At 45.0% G+C, this 20,508-nt stretch overlaps 1 protein-coding gene across 2 annotated transcripts in view; it reads left to right on the forward strand.

The window, feature by feature from the left end:
* The first annotated feature begins 92 nt into the window (after positions 1-92).
* The window catches only part of LOC110590951 (synuclein alpha interacting protein), a 163,279-nt gene continuing 142,863 nt past the window's right edge, over positions 93-20,508 (forward strand). For both annotated transcript variants that reach the window (XM_021701821.1, XM_021701820.2), the window contains exon 1: positions 93-176. The gene's annotated coding sequence lies outside the window, so the exon portion shown is untranslated. The remainder of the gene's footprint in view (positions 177-20,508) is intronic.

Consider the following 20,508-nt stretch of genomic DNA (forward strand, 5'->3'; position numbering starts at 1 on the left):
GCGCCGGCGGCCCGGCCGCATTGTGACGTAGCGGGGCCGCGGCAGCGCCTCTGCCGCCCGCCGCCCGCCCGCTCCCGCTGCGGCGGCTCCTGCTCCCGCCGCCGCCGCCGCCGTCTACCCGTGCGTCCGTCAGTCGGTTCCGCGCTCCCGAGTCGCCGGCGCCCCGGGCGCCCCGGGTGAGTCCAGGTCCCCGGCGGGCGCGGCGGGGAGGCGGGGGGCGGCGGCGCGGGCGGCTGAGCCTATCCAAGTTTGCACCGGGCGACCCCGGCGGGTGTCGCCCCTGCTCCCCGCAGCCCCCGGGGCCCCCTTTGTGCGGCGAGTCCCGGCGGCCGGGGCAGCGGCGGTGCCTCTGCAGAAAGGGTTTGGGGGAAGGTCTCTATAGTAACGGCGGCGGCGGCGGCTGCCGAGCGGCAGCTTTACCCTGGGGAAGGGGGGAGACAGCCCCCGCCTCGGTTGCCAAAGGATTGTTCTTTTCCTTTGCCCGTTTGGTGTGGTTATTATCCGTGCTGCCCCCTCACATCGTATCGGAGGCAGGGATGGGCAGTGCCTCAGCTCCTGAGAGCCCAGATAATGAGGGGCCAAGTAATAGTAACAGCGACAGTACCAAATAACAATAATCAACGCGAAAGAGGGACGCCTGGGGTTGCTGCCGCCCCGGGGAGCCCCACGCGCGTCCCCGGCGCTCCCTGGCTGCCCCGTCCAGCCGCGGGGCTCAGAGCTGCCCCGGGCGCTGTCCTGCTTCCCAGGCTGGTCCGCGTCGATTTGAGCCGGGAATGTGCCTCTCTTGGCCTTCCCTCGTGGTGATGACTTTCATCTGCAGGTGGTAAGTGAGGTGAACTGGTTATTTTGGCTATTGTTAAATGCCACGTTTTGTTTATTTCATTTTTACGAAAAGAAAAGAAAGGAAAATTATGAGCCATTCCTGGCAGCCATACAGTTTCCACAGGAAATACTAGCATTCTTTGAGGAACACGCTACTGCTTGCAGCGAAGAAAGTCTTTAGGAAACAAAAAGGCAACAGCATTGTTGCTCATTTTCAATGGACCACTAGGAGAGGATGGGGGTGGTGGTGGGGCGGGGGGCGGAGGGGGACGTGTGTTGTTTTTTCCTGTGGGAATGTTGCTTTCCTTGGGAAAGTTCATTGAGGAAGCAGTACTGTTGGTGTCCGTTTGACCCTGGCTGGTGCCTGGGCCTCCTGGCTCCTCTTGACTATTACTGACAAGTGCCCATCAAAGAGCCTGGAGGCAGGGAAGAGCCCAGAGGAAGGCAGAGCCGGGGCAGGACCGTCTCGCCACACACCACGTGCTGTGGAGCCCGGCCAGGGTGCAGTTTGCAAAATGAAATAAGGGCTGTCTGGGGAGGTTTATGAGGATTACATGTGTGCAGAGTATGTCAGTTCTCCAAGGTGTCACTCTAAACACGTAATTTTCAAGCACCACTTTCTTCACTGAATCTGCAGGAAGGCAAAAAACCTATTTCTCTTATTACGGAGCAGACATCCCAATTGGGAATGGGCTGAAATCTGTACTTCATTTGTACATATTGAAATTTTAAAAGGCAGAGAGAGCAAGGTCTAAGGAAGCAGTATGCTAATGTGTTGACATCTGGGAGAAAACATCTCTTGGCTATTCCCAATGCAGCTCAATGTTAATTTAGGCTCAGTGTGGTTCGAGTGGAAGGGAGATAGCTTTAAGGGGTTCTTAAAACTATTTGAAGAAGGTGTGACATTTTGCTGTCAATCACGGAAGTCTCTCCGGAAGGCAGTTTTCACTAACGATTACTCATAACCAAATATGTAGGAGTTCCCAAGTCTAGAATCAGGAAGAAGATGGTGCTTCTCTTAAGGATCTTTTGGACATCTCAGAAATCAAATAGAACAAAATAAGGGATATAACTTTGAATGTAAACTTCATTTTCTCCATTGGAAGCGTTTCACAAGGAAAGGTTACGAGATAGTAGATGTGAAATGATGCTGCATTTATTGATTTGACATTTACCATGTGTTGATGTCCAAAAGGACATGACTAGCCAGATGAATCTCTCTATAAACTATGTCGCAGCTTTGCTAATTCCAGACAGTTGGTTCAGGTGTCGGTGGAAATGTGGAACAGAGGCCAAGAAACTTTGTGTGCGCTCTTATTTTGGAAGGAATTGTAGTAGTACTTTACTGTTCTTAAGAGGAGGGAAACCCACACAAACATCTAATACAAACAAATGATCTTTGATATTATCAGAGAAAGCCTGGAGCTGTTTTTCTTGCCAGATTTAAGGCATTGCTTGTCAGAAGAGGAAATCTCCCAAGGAGCAGGTGCACCATTATAAGAAACACAAGGGAAATTCTCTTTTAAATGCAAAATCTAATTGAACAGCAACAAGAGAATCAGTGACACTCTTAGAATAGAAGCCTTGTTTTTGGCAGTCTGTCAGGTTACAGTTGCAAACCACATAGGAGAAATATGTGTCTTGGGAGAACAATAATATCCTGGCGAAAATCAAACAATTGCTTCTGTGAAACTTTTACCCTCATATATTTGTTTCCTTGTGCACCTTTGATTGATAGGCAGATCTCGTTACAAGGAGTAATTTACTGAAAATGAATCAATAAATCGGTTACTTTTATGATATATACTTTGAATGATTTTGCACTGCACATGGATGAAATAACTAGATTTCATTTTTTTATGGTTTGCATCTTCGCTCTCTTTTAAGCTTTAAAAGTTAATGATCAAGTTATGTGTTGAAATGATGACTATGAATTGATAAGACTGATGGCTAGGCCCTGGACAAACACTAATTGATCCCTAAATAGTTATAGTGTATTCACTTTGTGCATTTGTGGCATATAAAAATATAAAATGCACAATCTCTTCACAAGGCCCTTGGCAATAGGACCACATGAAAGATACTTTATGATCCAGCACCCAAGATGCTGAATAGTAATTGGAAAGGAGTTCTGAGGAGAAAATGACCAAACCGGCTCAGATGTTTTATCCGTTAGGGTGTCGCTGCATAACCAGTCACCCCAAAATGCAGTTGCTTAAAGCAACTACGAAAGCTCATGATTCTATGGTCAGTGGTTTGGGCTGAGTTCAGCTGGGTGGTTCTTCTGCTTTTCTTGACAGGAGTTCCCTCGGGCATCTTCAGTCCGCTGGTGGGTGAGCTGGGGGCAGGATGATCTGGGATGGCTTCAGTTACGTCTGGCAATTACCGTGCTGTTAGCCAGGTTAACAGGTGACCAGGACATGTACCTCCCATTCTTGAGCAGACGAGACTGGACTTCTTTACATGACAAGCACTGTACCAAGAGCAGCAAAAAAGCAAGTATGAAGCCTCTGCGTATATCCTATTTGTTACTCTCCCATTGTTCAGAGCAAATCACACGGTCACCCTGCATTCAAGGGGTGTAGAAAGACTCCACTTATAAGGAGAGGAAGCCCCCCCAAAATTGTAGTCGTTTTGTTTCAATTTACTACATGTTTGAATACTTGTTCTGGTGTATGTTTTCTACTAAGGAAGAGTCTACTGTGAGTCAGGAGAGATCAGTGGGCAGCCCAGGATTTAGGTTAGGGAATGCCATCATTGTCCTGTAAGTCTTTGTTCTATAAACCTTGGGTAGGTGAGGAATAATGCAGCAATAGTAAAAGTTGAGTCACAGCTTTCTGCCAGTGGAATCAGGATGGTTTGGTGACAGTAGGCTGGTGGCAGAGTCAGCAAACCGTTGTTGGGAGGTGAGGAAGGCTCTGGCAAAGGTGGAGGCAGAGACAAGGAAAAGGAAGGGATCACTGTGGGGGGTCCCATATTTTAGGATTAGGTGACTGATGATGATAGGACACTATTGAAAGCCTCCAGTCAAAATCATTCTGAACTTTTAAAAAAGCTTAAGTGGCTGAATGAACGATTGTGCTGTCGTGAAAAATAGAGAAATCAATAAGTGATTTATATGGGGGGAGGAGAAAAATTCAGTTCCAGAAAGGTTGATTGAAAGAGATAAATTGAATGTGAACGTACTTTATAAACTGCAGAGCATGCTATGAACGTTAGCTATTGCTTAGTGCTTAAGTTGCAGTGAATTGTGTAGACTTGAGTGTCTCTAGAGTAAAGCAACAGAAACCAAAAGGCAACCTGGAGGATATCCTAAGGGTCAAAGGAAGTCAGAAGAACCACTTTCAGGATGAAAACGGAACTACTGGGGGGCCGGGGGAGTAAGAACTCACGTTCTTTTTCTGCAAGACACAGCTGGAGGTCTGCCCTTGGACTTAGCATACCCGCAAAGAGAAAACCTTTGGGGGTACCTGGGTGGTTCTCGGTTGGGCATCTGACTCTGGGTTTTGGCTCAGATCATGATCTCAGAGTCATGAGATGGAGCCCGGGGTCCCAGGTCGGGCTCCGCGCTAGCATGGAGTCTTCTTGTCCCCCTCTCCCTGCCCCTCCTCTTGCTCTTTGTTTCTCTCTCTCTCAAATAAATAAGTAAGTAAGTAAATAAATAAATAAATAAAATCTTAAAAAAGAGAGAAAACCTTTGGCCTAGTTTGAATGGCATGCACACTGCATAGCTGGGCCCATGGGTTGACCACCCCACTAAGATGGTGCACAATGGGGAGTCGGTAGGTGCTTCCACAGAGGACAGGGGCGTACTGCTCTCGGAAGCGGGAGTGGACACAGGGTGGCAAAATCAACACCTGCCCACCAGAAATGAACCCTCGCAGATTTGTTTGGACCTAGCCCCTGAGAAGCCCACAGGATAGGAGCTGACAGTTCAGGCATACTTACATAGAGCTCTGTGGGTGCATTAATAAGAGTTAAGCCCATGTTAGTGGAGGGGTCTTTTCATGGAAGGAGAGTGAAGAAAGAAGGCCCAACATCATGCATCCTCCAGGCTCCTCCATAAATGTCGGTGGTTGTCCTATTAGAGGGGAGAGGAATTCAAAACACGTTCAGCGCTTTTTCACCTGAGGGCTCAGTTGAGGTGCTGCTTCACCAGCCTTGGGTTATTGATGTCCAGGCTGAAATTCAGGTGGTGTCCTCACCATCAAGTGCAGCTGTGGGCCAGACGGAACCACCTGGCCATTCTAGCATTGCACAATTAGGCTGAAGAGCACCCACAGCTGCTCGTTATGGAAGGGCCTCGGATGGCCCCACTCAAATCCAAGCACACGCTTTTATAGTTTCTTTTGTACAAGCCTAAGAACCCTGAAGATATTCAATAAATGTTAACTTAATGAGTGAATGTGCCATGATCTGGTACAGTAACATTTTCTAAAGCAGTCTCGTTTGACTTTTTATTAGTCACAGTAGAATTTGCTATAAAATCCCTAAAATGTATTTTTTTTAAAGATTTTATTTATTTATTTGTGAGAGAGAGCACATGAGAGGGAGGAGGGTCAGAGGGAGAAGCAGACTGCCTGCCGAGCCGGGAGCCCGATGCGGGACTCGATCCCGGGACTCCAGGATCATGACCTGAGCCGAAGGCAGTCGCTTAACCAACTGAGCCACCCAGGCGCCCCCTAAAATGTATTTTTTAGATTCAAATGTTTTAAGGTACTATTGTCTCAGTAATGGAGGTTTTTATAATCCACCACTCACAGACGTAGACTCTTTCTTTGTGGAGACACAGTTTTCTTTACTTCTTATCTTTATCAGCAGCTCTTGGCCACAAGTCACAGAAACCTAGCATACACTTGGTCAGGCGGGAAGGGGCATGTGTTGGCTCCTGTATGGGAGAAGTTCAGGAAGAATCCAGTTCTGATTTCCCCCTCTTCTTCCTGGTGGTAGGATGGCCATCAGCAGCTTCAAGCTTAACCCCTGCAGGAAAAGAGAATAATTTGGGATTAACTCAAATTAGTGGGCACATGCCCATGCCTGAACCAGCTGCTGGGGCCACGGGTTTGGAACACGTGTCGGCTTGTCTTTGACGATGTGCCCAGGCCTGGAGCCTTGGGGAACCGGAGTAGCAGTCCGTGTGCGGAGGCGGGAGATGTGCAAATGCAGGAGCTGCATGGGAGGGTGGTCAGCAAAACCCTCCTAAACCCAATGGCCTGAAAGCAGGAAGGGGTTGTTTCTTAAAAAGAAAATATGGAAAAGAAGAGAAAGTGGATACCGTGCAAGCAAAGGGGCCGGTGTCTGCTCTTGCATCTGTTTTCCCTCGTGGACGCATCATCCACTCTGCCCCCAAGCCGTGAACCTGGGAATGATCCCGATGTGACCTCCACCTGGTCAGTCACCAGGACTGCCTGCTCTGTCTCCATCTTACTCTTTCCCCACATTAGTTTAGAGTTAGAGCCTCCCTGTTTCACCCTGCATAAGTCCCCTCTGAAAATGCCACATCTAGTCTCTCCGCTTCAACTCTGTCCTCCCCACCATTTGTTTCTAAAGAACAAATAGATGAAATCGAATCAGGTAACTGCCTAAGAGCCATTCAAAACCTCATAACCCTGGGGGGCGGGGGGAAGACCAAGCTCCTGATCTTGAATTCCGTGGTTCCCAGGGTTCCCTGTGATGAGGGCCATGCCTTACTAGCCCTTGAACATCCACTCCTCCTTCCACACTCAACCCAAGTGTTGCTCTTGCAAGAAGCCTTTGCTGAACGCCAGGTCCTGCCCTGCATCATAGTTTACTTTGAAACCTTGTTTCACATGCTGGGGATGTGTGACTCTCTCCCCGGGGTACTGACAGTGACAGCTGCCTGGGGCTTTGTCTTTGTGCGTCCCTGTGCCTAGTGTGGGGCTCCTCACAAGAAGCTCTACTGTAGAAGAATGAATGAAAACTCTGTGCTGAGTCATTCATCTTGGTGATTTTCAAGGTTTACTCTATTTCCTTTAACTCGATTTCTTAAATTTGCATCTCACAGTGTTGGCTCTGAAAGCAGGTACTCTTTGAAATTGCTGCTCAGACACTTTTCAGCTGTTTTCCCAGCTCCTTGGTATGCTCCTTGCCTGCTTGGTCGCTAACAGCTACTTCAAGGAAGAAGCTGAAAAATATCAGCCATCAGCCGCCCAAAGTCAGTCTCGAAGCTAGACTGTGTGGCTCAGAGACCAGATGAGGAATACCTTTTTTTTTTCCCCCTGCCATAAAAGAGGTTATTTAATAGTTAATATTTATGAGGCACTTTACTCTGCGTTGGGTGCTTAACAGATGACTCACAATTATTTTCTTATTAATTCTCACAGCAGCCCTAGGAAGGAGATATTACCATTATCCATCCTTTTTCTGCCTATGAGGAAACTAAGATTTACAGAGTTGGAGGGGCTTGCTTGCCACTCAGGTCCTTCTTCCCGGAGATTGTTCAGCTGTCAGACACACCTCTAGACAGAGAGCAAGAGAGCACAAGCAGGGGGAGCAGCAAAGGGAGAGGGAGAAGCAGACTCCCCACTGAGCAAGGAGCCCAATGTGGGACTCATCGATCCCAGGACCCTGAGATCATGACCTGAGCTGAAGGCAGATGTTTAACCGACTGAGCCACCCAGGTGCCTCGAGCCTGGTGAGGTTCTGATGAAAGCTATGGAGACTGTCCTCAGAGAAAACAGATGTGCCCCCACACCACTGAGCTCATGGGCTTACAGGATCCCGTGGAAGCCCGTTTGTGGATTTGCGGGGGCTCCATAGACTCCACGTCAGAAGCCTTGTTTCAAAGCTGTAATCCGGAAGACAGGTAATAGCCATTGTCGTATATTGACCACATCCTGCCAGTCACCTGCAGGTTTATCCACTGTTTACCCCGTGCCAGTCCTTTTGGAGAAGTATAGAGCCCTAAGCACCCCTCTAAGACACGGATTCTGAGCCCTGTTGGAAGGGGTGGGGAGTGAAGTTAGGGGAGGAACCCCGTCTCCCAGCTAGCAAGGGGCAAGAGTGGGATCGAATGCAGAACCAACACCTGCATCGCTGCTACTTCGCTCGGCCTCCACGCTCGATCCTCTTAGCACGCTGGGCATGAGATCGGTGCCCCGGAAATTCTGAGCCTTTGTTAGCCCTGACCCCCCCCCCCCACCCTTCAGCGTCCTTGTTGGAAGTGGGTCACACGGCTGCTTCTGCGGCAGGAGCTGCTGGGAATGTCTCCCGTGCAGGAGCTGAAAGGGCTGGGCAGGTCTCAGCTCCTCTTCTCCTTCCCCTGCGACAATAGCTCACACCCACATCTGAGACATACAGCCCTGCTGCTGGACCCTGCCTAGGTGAGCTCCCCGCTCATTCCAGAGTGCAGTTAGCACACCGGAAACCTTGACTGCACGGGTCCTCCACTGCAAAGCTGGCTGCAAATTCTCTGTAGGAACCCCTCCCCAGACAGTTATTTTGAGCTCGCTGTACGCCGGGCACCTCTCAGAGCTGGAGTGAGCACACAGATGTGGTTCCCGAGCTCATGGCATTTCCGTGTAGTCTATATCTCGCCGGGAAGGGGGCGAACAAAGAAATAAAGTGTAATGTTTTAAGAAAAAGGAAGTGTAAAGGATTGATTCTACTCCAGTTTCCGTTCTTTGCGGCTTTACAACTCTAGGCACAAACGTGTCTTCTTCCCTAGCACTTTCCTCCCTCCCCTGGGATGTTAAGAGTGCTGATTTCCAGAGACTTTAGTAGACAGAGTAACGGGGCCCCAGGTGCCCCAGGCCTCTCAGCCACCCCTTTGCAGATGAGCTGGCAGAGTGACCAGATGACCGGCCAAATGGGGTGGAGACACGGGGCTAGCTAGTTGGCCTGGTCCCCAGCAGAGCATGGCTCCCTGTAAACCACAGGCTGCTTCTAATTTATCTGTGATGTGATGATTGTCATTTTGGCCTTTATGGTGTGGTCTCTCTGCTGCACATGAATCTGGCAGGCATGCACTGCTCAGGAAGCAAACCCAATACCAACCTCTGCTCCATCTTTGCAGCCCCTGAGAGGGGCCCCTGGGGGCTCGTTTCTATGCAGTTCCTTCTCCCTGCTCACCCACCTGCGTCCCCACCTGCCCCCAAGCCACCCTCCCAGGTTCTTTCCCCAAGTGTTGCCTTCTGCCTCCTTAGACCAGAACAGGCAGATAGAAATAATAGATCCACGAACGTGAGCCACTTAGGTAATTTCAGGTTCTCTAGTAAGCACATAAAGAAAAGTAAGAGGAAACAGGTAGAATTAATTTTAATAATATATTTAACTTAACCTGCTATATCCCCAATATTAGCATTTCCACATGTAATATAAAAAATGATTAACCAGATACTTTTCATTCTTATTTTCCTTATTTTCTGAAATTTGGTGTGTATTTTATTTTTAACTCAGACGCTAGGCACGCTTGTGATGCTCAGGAGCCACATGTGGATTGTGGCTCCCATAATGGACTCCAGGCATGGGCTCTGAGGAGGCACAGGGCGTCCTAGGGGCAGACTCGGCGACTACTGTCTCTGGCTCCCTCAGCAGTTAGCTTGAACCTCTACTGCTGCCCCTGTGGGACGTGGCTGACGGTGCCCTCGAACGTGGGCTCTTGAGCTCAGGGAATGCATCTGTCATCTTCCTGGCCCCAGTGAGGAATGCAGTGTGTAGGAGGCCCACAGTTGGCCTTCCATACAGTGGGAACTCATTAACGGACGAGGAAAGGTTATTTGTTACCCCCAGGAGCTGCAGGGATTGGTGTGTGTATGGGGTGGGGGGCTTGCCTCGCGTGACCTCCCTTTGCCTGTCCCTGCCCGGCTCTGTCCAGTGCCACAGAATTGCATTTGAGTCAGACTGAACAGACAGGAAGCCTCTACAGTGAACAGGGATGTCCCAGCCTAGAGTTGTTCTGAGCTCCTGCAAGTCTGCTTGAGCTCCAGGCTTCATCTCTTTTAATATTGAGTACTAGGACGGCTTATACACAGCCCGGTGTGTTAAAGCTTAATGGTCTTATTTAACAGGATAACAGCAACAACAAAATCCCCAAATATATAGGATAGACCAAACACCAAAAAGGCCAACTGATACCCAGAACATTCAATATACAGGAAAGGAATTGCTGTGTCAGGGAGCTGAAAAGAGTCATCGTCATGAGAGTTTTCTCTGTTTCCAGTGGTTTTGGAGTCATCACGCCTCCCCGGGGAGAATGGGAGATTGATATCCTGAGTAAATTAGCATTTGCACACACAGTTTTTGAAATTTTGCAAGTGCTTCAAACCCACTAATGTGCATGTGCTTGTTTGTCCACTTTACCCCTAATAGTAAATGTCACTTGAAATAATTCATACAACCAAGTCTCACAGATTGGCACTCCCATAAAGCCCATACTAACCACATATTCAGATAAATGCAAAGTTTGAAAATGGAAGAAAATATTGCTGTTTGATCTGTTAAGTGATTCTTGTCCCAGAGAAGAGTATGGTTACCTCAGGCCCAATTAAAGAGTGCTTTGAAATAGAAAATGGAATCAGGCATAACCTCCGTTTTATCATTGATGACCAGTTTCAAGCTGGAAAGCTCATGGACCTGCTTGGGGGTTTTTGTGTCTCAGAGGGCACACAGGGAAAAATCAGTCCTGCTGTCACAAGCCATGAGGGGGTGGGGCGGGGATGAATGAAAATGTTTGAACAATTCCTCAGCTAAACTCTTTGGAACAGTTTGGAGACAAGGTAGCTTGCCAGTATTTTTGTGAAGTAGATTCTAAAAAGTTAAAAAAAAATCATAACCTGCATCATAGACATCATATGGTAGATAACTGAACACCAGCCATATTTAAGTAATTGGAAGATCCCTTCTTTAATAAGTCAAGGGTGGTTTGAGACAGACAAAGCTTTACATCTGCTGGCTCCAGTTTGGAGAATGCCGCTTTCATCTGAGTCTCTTAGAAAGGAACTCGTGCCTCTCTGTGACTAAAATATACTTCGCCCAACATGACGGCTCTGCTGTGCTGTGTTGGTGTAATTGAAAACCTATAAAAAGGCTGAGAGCTACTTTTGAATTGGCTCGGTGAACTTGGACTGGATCTGTCAAAGTGGTGAAAGGTTTAAAGGAATTTTCATAAATGAGGTCTCCAAGCTGTGTTTTAACCATCGAATTCCAATGAACTCCAAGGCCCGTGAACTCGGAGAATAGCGCCTTGGAGAAGAGCAGTCATATCAAGATGGAAATAAATGATTCATTTTCATTCCCCGAGTTCTGCAGACATAAGCACACTTAACTGCTGATCATCATAATTTAGCAGTACTGTTGTGCACTAAAAATACAATTTAAAAGTCTAATCTTTAATTAAATTGAGTACTCACAGATTAACATGGTTACAAATCTTGGGAGCTGGATATAGCACAATGTTTACTCATGTTGCTAGGAAATAGCAGAGCTCTTTGTAAGTTACAGATTGATTTGGTAAGTAGAGGGATGTGGGCTTCTCCCAGCAAGGACTTGATGATTTCTTCTCAGTTTCTGTTGCATAATGTATGTAAATGAATGTCACGTAGCAGAAATCCTGCACACTCAGAGCTTTGGTTGGCGACAGACAGCACAGGTATGTGCACCTGAGTAAACATTTGGGAGATCTTTGAAAGGGTGATTTTACTGTGAGCTCTTTGATGAAATAAACATCATCAAGTGTTTGGGTTTTTAATGAACTGAATTTTTCCATTTGTTGGAATTATCAAGAAAAAGGATTGCTCTTTAAAATATAATTACCAGGAGGCTAATTGATGGTTTTGCATTCCTGCCATTTGTGGGAAACTGTGAAATTAGTACAGAGATTCGAGACAGGTTGATGGTTTTCCAGAATCATTAAAACTCGCATGTAGGAAATCCACTCTGCTATTCTTTTTTTCCTCCTTTCCCTGCCTTTGGCAAACCTCGCTGCATGACACGCTGAACAATAGTTTTTAAAAATGCAAAGCTAGTGCTTGTACAGCATGAAAGAGAGATGCTGGACCAGCTCACTTGCCTTGTCCCTGAAAAGACAAAAGATTTCTATGTGCTACTTCAGTCAGGATCAGGCAGCAAAGAGTGGCCTCCTCAAGCTCAAAAGTAGAACTGAGAAAAGAAAAACCCCACAGGAACAAATTACTGTGTGATCTGTTTGAGGCAGCCCCTTATCTATGGAGCTGGTATTTCAAGCTAGAGTCCCTTCCTAAGAGATGGAAAACTAGTAGGATACTTGATTGTCTCCAGGAATGACATCAGGGTGAGGATGCTCATTACAGGATTTTATTTTTTTATTTTTTTTTAAAGATTTTATTTATTTATTTGAGAGAGAGAGAATGAAAGAGAGCACATGAGAGGGATTGGGGTCAGAGGGAGAGGCAGACTCTCTGCTGAGCAGGGAGCCCGATGCGGGACTCGATCCCGGGACTCCAGGATCATGACCTGAGCCGAAGGCAGTCGCTTAACCGACTGAGCCACCCAGGCGCCCTCATTACAGGATTTTAGCCTATATCCAAGCTCTGAACAAAGTGGGGAGAAGTAAAGGATGGTGCTGCCGGGGAGGCAGGGTCGTGAGTGCACACCCAGATGTGCGCCCATGACCTCTATTGGTAACTAACACACTTGTAACTTCCCTCTGGAGAGTTGTTGGCTTCTTACTGCAGAAAGCTGTTGTTGGTTTTGGTAAGAATTGTTTTCTCAATCCGGGCAAGTACCTAGCACAGTCTCAAGTATGTACTCTATAACCAGCACCTGTTGGCTGAATACATGAATCCTTCAACATGTCTTGAAAATAAATGTATTAATATTGTAAGACCCAAGGCTTACTCTGTTGCAGTCAATAGGGGTTAAGGACTTGTCTCCTCAAAAGATATTGTCATGTCACCTGTGTTATATATATGCAGAACATTCTTCTGAGGCAGGATACTATCAGACGAGGGGGCAGAATGCCATGTGATGGAAGGTTTCACTGCTCAGCCCCTGTTGGAATGAGTGATGGAATTGTGAGAAGTGAGAGACCTGCTGTTACAGAACTTTTCTTGCAAGAAAGGAATTTGGGGATTTCACAATAATGAGATGGACAGATGAGATAAAACTAGCACACACATTATGAGCTTCTTGGGGGTGGCAGTTATTTACAATCATTCTGTCTCTCCAGACACCTGACAGCATGCTTATACTTGGTGTGGGATAAAGATGGTGGGTAGGAGGCAGAATCCCATACCGGTTATGAGCTTGAACTTCCAGCTCAGAGCAAGGCTTGGCTCATTCTCTTATACTGTGTGTGATGTCACGTACTTACTGAACCTCCTGACATTATTTCTTCTCTTACTAACAGATACTTTGTTGATTACATCACTTACTCAGGGTAAGTGGATGATCGGGTTCACTGTCTTCCTTTCTCTACCTGCTTTGTGTGCTGAGATGTTTGAACTAAATAAGCAGGCTCCTTTGTTCTCTGGCTTCTGGTTGGGTCTGGCCAGTGGGAGGTATCATCAGGATATGAACAACAGGTAGCAAGAGAGTTTGAGCTCTTCTGGATTTGTTTGACTTCCTGGATTTCCTCCTTACCAGGTTATCTCTTGCTTCTGTAGGCCATGGCTCCTGGTACGGAGCCAACTCCCTCAGGCTGCTTTCTAAATTCTGGTAACTGTGCCCTCCTGCCGACGCTTCATGCTAGTAACCGCTGTCCTTTAGACTCACTCGCTCACTGTGCCATCTCTCGGGAGTTACTCCAAACCCTGCCCACACCTTTTCACACAGTCTCTTTATTAAACTACCTTCGAATTGCATTTGTGTCTATCACCTGTTTGCTGTTGGGAACCTGACCCAAGTGACAACCTGTCTCAAAGGTCATTGTGAGAATGACATGATTGGGGTAGAATTTAAAACAACGATGGGCTCGTAGTGAGTACTCAACAAGGTTACGTATCATTATCATCATTTTTTTTTTTTACGGAGTATTGAGTTTGCCATAATAATTATTACTGCATTGTGTTAAATCTTAAAAAGGTGAGAAGGAAACAACTCATGTTGCAAAGGTTAAAAATGGGAACTGCAAGACAGAGGGAGAGCGAGGGCTAAGGTCAGCAAGTGCTCCCGTAGCAGAGCTAAAAAGTCAATTAAAGATTTCTGACTTGGTTTCAGTGCACAGACTGCATTGTCACCACACGTCTGGAAAAGAAAGTGACGACTTCCAAGTATTTAGTCACTTAAATCATCACCTACTTGGGATGATTGGGTGTGCTTCATGCAGCAAACCCTATTTGTGATCACTAAGTAATAATTGGGCTGAATCATGGATGTCTCCGCATCTTCAGCTTCGTGACCATAAGGGCTGGGACTGAGCATTTTCACACTCATGCCCTCCTGGTAGTTGCGGGACAGATGGTCCTCAGGACTGAATTTCTTCTAGGCTCTCGGGTGTAGATGTGCTTCTGTATAATCAAAGCTGAATAGGAGACCAGCATTATGATGCTCATGTAGTAGATTTTCTGCACATACACATTTTTCTGACTTCTGTCTTCGAGTTCTCATTCTTGAGTCCCATAAAATAGGTCACTGTGATATTTAGAGTCATCTTGTCTATAACATATAGTACACTGATTAAACCGTCTGTCAAGAATGAAAACTAACGGAGTCCCTGAAGAGGTAGGGGCCAGTGTGAAAACAAAACTTCCTGTGACTTCTTTCCATTTGATGATACATTTGTCGTAGTTGTTGAAATTCTGGACTGGATGGATGTATCTTTCAGTGGCTTGGAAAAATTGTGCGAGTGTTCTCAAACTAGAGAGAGTGAATTTCAGAAATGTCTCATTTTTACAATTAAGTAGAGTCAGGGGAGGCATAGAAATTTGAAGGGCCTTTTGATGTCAGTCCAAATAAGGATTTATATATTGTCCCTTTTGTTCAAGGAGCTGAGTAGAGAAAAAACATCTCCCGTTGCCAGAATTGCTGATGGTTCTGGAAGGAATGGTTGTCATTTGAACATTTGGATCTCTTTTTATGCTTTCACGTTTGGCTTTAAAGTCAACCCTAGGTAGGCTTCCTGCCTTCTTTCATTATAAAAAATATGCTTTTCATATATTGGGCACTTAGCAAATAGGAAGTTTTCTAACTCCTTATCTATCATCTGGGTATTTATTGTCTTTAAACTGTCCTTTCTGGATGAAATAGTACGTTAAAGTGACATCATGATCTCCCCGTTGATCCTAATGAAGCTTCCTGTTGCTTCATTTCAGCCCTTGACTTGTGCTTAGATTCCATCTCTTGCTATTTTTTTTGCCTCAAGTTAAGTGCAGTGGCATTTTCGCTGAGAGGAACCAGTGTATTCATAGTGTTCATTATTCTAAATGATTACACTATTGTCACCACATCAGTTGTGTTGACATGAGTACTAGTAACGTGGGAATAAAATTAAATTCTTAGTCGATCGTACCAAAAATATCACGTTACTCTACCCAAGAACCCTCTGTGGCCGCTCGCCAAACAGAAGTAGTCATGAGTCCTTTAAAGCCGAGTAACTGATGGTGTTCACAGATGGAAGACACATTACTTTATGCAGTCATTCTGTAAACACGCTTTGATACCTTTCCTTATGTAGACTCAGTCTTTTCCTTCTATGAACTTTCTGCCTCGTGGAGGAGAGAAACTTGTTTGTCTGGAGTAGAGGTGTGAGCAAGTTACTAGGGAGGAGGAGGGAGCCGTGGACTCCACCTGAGATGGGGAGGCAGGTGGTCAGATTATCAAGGGCTTCTCAGGCAAAGGGACCTTTGATTTAGAGTTCAAGGCCAAATGGGAGTGTTCACCAGGCAGAAAATTTAGGGGAGGGCAATTTAGGGGAGGGAAACTTCACAGACTTGTGAAGTTTAAAGTATTTTGATGTGATTTCACGGTAAGATAGATGGTGTGGGGTGGCAGGAGAAAATGTCAAAAGGATGACTGAATTTTCATCAAATCTTCATCTGTTTCCCACTACGGACAAAGGGGGCTTATGTTTCTTTTTCAATGAGTGACGCTAATAAATAATCCTACATAGATTCTTGTGTCATCCATTCTCAAGGCTTATATTATCACCTGTGTTGGTAACTTTCAGATTTTTCTCTCTAGTCCTGGGCTAGAGATCCTCTTTGTCTTCTGGTCATGTATATTGTGATGTTTCATTGGCTCTCATAGTTTACACCCCCAAAGTAAATTAACCCTTTCCCTCAAAATCTTGGCTCTTTATCCATTTCTTAGTTGAGTAAATGGCCCCAGCTTTCAAGGAAATTATCTGTAATTTTTAACCCCCTGTTCTTTTAAATCCCCTAGTATCTCTAGCATCCCAATAATCAGTAAGTCTTGCTTTGTTTAATCAGTTACTCTCAACATCATTGACTGTTTTCCATCCACATTTCTAGTGTCTTTATTCAAGGTGTCATCATTTTACCCTTTGGTTACCATAGCAACCTCTCAACCCAACCCTACCCCTTTCTGATTAGTTCCTGCACTATTACCAAGTTGATCTTTCTAAAATTGATTGTGTCCGTGTTTGTGCCAGTAAATTTGTAATAGGTTTTTATTGCCTATGGATAAAATAAAAAATCCTTAGCATCACGTACAAGCCCTCATGATTGGCCCTGCACACCTATCCAGCCTCCTGGGTCCCAGGCCAATCCCCCACCCCTCTCCAGACTTATTCAGTGACTTGAAGCTCCCTATAGTTTCTAGTCTTGTAGTTTCCTAGGAATTGTCCTTTTTCTGTTCCCAGACTTCTTACCCTGTGAACTCATTTCCCCTGCCTCCACCCAGATTGGGGTGAGGTGTTTCCACAACTATGTGGTGATTACTTACTTTTTTCTTTTTTTTTTTTTTTTTTGGTCTCCAGTAGACAGACTCACAGCTCCTCAATGCCAGGCTCCATGTCTCATTCATGTCTGTCGTATTCCCAGTGCTTACCTTCATGTCTGGCACATAGTTATAGCAAAAATAAGAGTGTTTATGAAGCACTTATTAGAGACCAGGCAAAGTGTTAATTTATTTACATACATTATCTCCTTTAAAAGGGAAAAACAACATCAAGCTCTGTTTTGGAAAGGGAACGTGGCAGAAAAGTGCAGATTAGGTAAGAGATTTGTTACAGGGAGTCAACCTAGGGTGGTTATTTTAGCAATTGAGAATTTAAAAGAGAACTTTACTAGTGTAGGAGCAGTAGAAGTTAAGTGGAGAGAATTTATTATAATGATTCTTAGAAACGCTGAATGGATGGATGGGTGGGTGGATGGGTGGAGAGCCCAGCACATGTTCCTTAGAACTTACCGTAGGACTTTAACTTATGAGTCTTATTAACCTTGGTGTGACAAGCTTATTAGGACTAGAGCAGCAACTCTCTGATGCAGGTGCAGAAGCAGCCTGCGTGGCAACATCCTGAGAGGAAACCAAATCAAAAGCAGACAGGTTGTAAGAGAGTATTATGGGATGACTTTTAAAAATAGATATTTAAGGTGCACCTGGGTGGCTCAGTCATTAAGCATCTGCCTTCGGCTCAGGTCATGATCCCAGGGTCCTGGGATCAAGCCCCGCGTCGGGCTCCCTGCTCCACGGGAAGCCTGCTTCTCCGTCCCCCAGTCCCCCTGCTTGTGTTCCCTCTCTCACTGTGTCTCTGTGTCAAAAAAATAAATAAAATCTTAAAAAATAGACATTTAAAACTTTATGTATAAAATTATTAGTTTCAAAATTTTTCAGATAGGTGTGGGAGTCTGTTAAATAATTTAGAATTTTTTCAATCAAAAATGAAGCTTTGAGCAAAGTAATCCTAAGCTTAGGGATTGTAGGCAGAGGGTAATGGTCAAAAGCGTGGACCCTGGAGTCAGAGTGCCTGGTTTGAATTCTTGCTCAGACGTGTGCAAGCTGTAGGTCTTGGGTCCAATTCTTAATCTCTAAAGTTGCAGCACCATCTCCGTTAGGGTGTTATAACGATGAAGTGAAAAGAGGAAAGCGAGTGCCATTGTGGTATAGTGGGATGTGGTGGCCACTCATTGAAGTCTGGATTTACCTCCAGGTACAAACTTGATTGTTAGCAGTAGCGGGAAAGGGAGCATTTACTGCATTTGTGTTTCACCTTATGGGGTGTTTTTTTAAGGTTTTATTGATTTATTTGAGAGAGAGTGAGCAGTAGATGGAGAGGGAGAAGCCAGGGAAGTCAGAAAATACTTGTTGATTTAATGATTGACTGCCTAAACAATAATGAACCGTGAACAATGAATAAATGAATGAATGAATGATAACCCCTTGAAGTATGGACCTAGTGAGGTTCTTCTGACTGTCTGCTTTTTTGCTTTCCCTGGTTTCTTTGATAGATCAACTCCATACATGCAGTGTCTTCCCTCAATTCTCTCTTATTCTCTGTACCTTTACCTTGTGTTATTTTTTTCTTTTGATATTTACCACCAACCTATCCTATGTTTACTTGCTTTTTTATTGTCTGTCATCTGCCACCTGAATGTAAACCTACATGTGTAAGACTTGCCTTTGTTCACTGCTATATTCCCCAAAGCTGGTAGGGTAGCTGGCCCATAGCAGAAATTGAGTAAATATTTGTTGAATGAATAAGTGTACAGTTGGAAGCCTGTGCTTGGTAGAGAGTCTTAGGCAGGTTGTGTGGCCATGTAAATGTGTTTTTGTAAATACTGTTTGCTGAATACACTGGGTTGCTTGTTTATGTTTATGAAAACATAAAACAAAACTGGGAAAATATGAGTGTCAGTGGAAAAATTTTAAATCACTCTCCAACTCTGAGGCAGTGATTTCAGATTTTGGTATATTAGCCCTTCCTGTTTTTGATAGCATAATTATGTGTCTTCTTGGATATATTATTTTGTACCCTGCATCTTTTTATTTGGTATTGTATCATCAGTATCTTTTTATGTTTTTACAAATGTTTTTGTAAAGACTTCTATTTAAAAATGATGGAGGAAAAGTACATTTCTCACCGCCTTCCAAACAATGACAGGTATAATGAAAAACAGAGAAGAAAATCCATATGTAATGAAACAAGTCATTAGCAACAAGCCCAGAGCACTTGAGATATACCTGCCAAGTATGTCATGTTTGGATAGAGGTGAAGGAAGACATAAGAACCTACACTTATCATCTTGGACCTTGAGCAAGACCCAGACTTCCTTCAAATTCACTGCACTGCTGTGAACGACTTCTCCAGGGTTCCTGAGGTGTGGGACAAGACCGAGAGCTATAGAGAGACTGTGGGAGAAGTTGGGAGTGACTCTGTCAACACCCAGATGTCTGCCACTGAAAGGCAGAGGATGGAACTGGAGGAGAAACCATTCTGATGTGCCATTTTAATTTTCCTCTCCCTCGCTGCCTGCCAATGGCTGCCTGCTCCCTCCATTGCTCAGAAGGACTTTGCCACAAGGCACATGGGAGCAAGCATTGGGAGCACCTTGGGACAGAAGAGAAAGCCTTTCTGGAAGAGCCAACCCAGGCTTTTAGGGAAATCCATTACTTATTTCAGACTCCGAGAACATGCTAAGACACTAAATAGTATATGGTGAACTGAAAGAGGGAATACTTTTCCCCTGACCTCTTTGGTAGAGAGACATCGCCACTAGGGAGAAAAGAACCCATTAAGATTAGAACTAAGAATGAAATAGCTGAGCTTGTACAAACTCTGTGTAGTTTACAGAAAGAGGTTAGCACAAAGATAGGAGCCATAAATCAAAGATTAAGCAACATGGCACAAAAAGGCATGTGTTTCTGTAATTGTAAAATGAGCTTTGTAGCAGAAGGGGAAGCCGAGCTTTTCAAATTTCTGGAATGTCACTGTTTATTTATGAGCCAAGATAAAACTCATTTTTAGATAAATGACTAAATTGAAATACTATAATGCATACCGTTCAAGCGCTGTTATGGTTTAAAAATGTGACTATAAAAATGTCACATTATCGCGGAACCTATTTGTTGGTTAGGTGTTGTTCGAGTCCTATCTACTCAGTTTATTGACTCCCACTAGGCTTCACTACTGCCTGCCTTGCATAGCCAATACACAGTGACTACTGTGAAAGCAAGCTGTAGGCCTTTGTACTGCACACAGCCCTGAAGATCTCAGGACCTATTTAAGCCAGAGCTGAAGTTGTTGACCATGATATTCAATGAAGTAGATATAAGAGCTTTGCATTGACAGAGACCATTTGCAGTAAAGCCATGGGCTCTTCAAAATTCTAGTTCATGCTTGATTTGAAACTTTACATCTTACTTTCTAGTTTTTCTACCCCTGCCCTTGAGCACTCAAGCTATGATAATATCTCCCTACCGTATTTAACCAAGGCAGAGCTTACTCTATAACTCATTTAATAAAAACCAACACACGTCCTTCATATTGTATACCTTGCAGGTTATGAATTGAGATCTACTATCAATGTTAGTAAATTGCATTTTACATGTCCTTTGAGGCTGCAAATAAAATGTTTAGAGACAGATGACAATAAGAAGTCAGAAATAATGGAAGACGGAATATATGTTATGGTGGACATGGAGGAGTTGGCAGCCCCAAGAAGGAACAAATCAGTGTGGAAGGCTTGAGCTTTGTGAAGAGAAGAGAAGTCAATCAAGAGGATGAGTCAGGAAAAAAAAAAAGAGAGAGAGAATGAGTCAGGCAACACCATGAGAGGATGCTGTGGCACG

The sequence above is a fragment of the Neomonachus schauinslandi genome, chromosome 7 (genome assembly GCF_002201575.2).
Source record: "Neomonachus schauinslandi chromosome 7, ASM220157v2, whole genome shotgun sequence".
In the NCBI taxonomy this organism is placed as follows: Eukaryota; Metazoa; Chordata; class Mammalia; order Carnivora; family Phocidae; genus Neomonachus; species Neomonachus schauinslandi.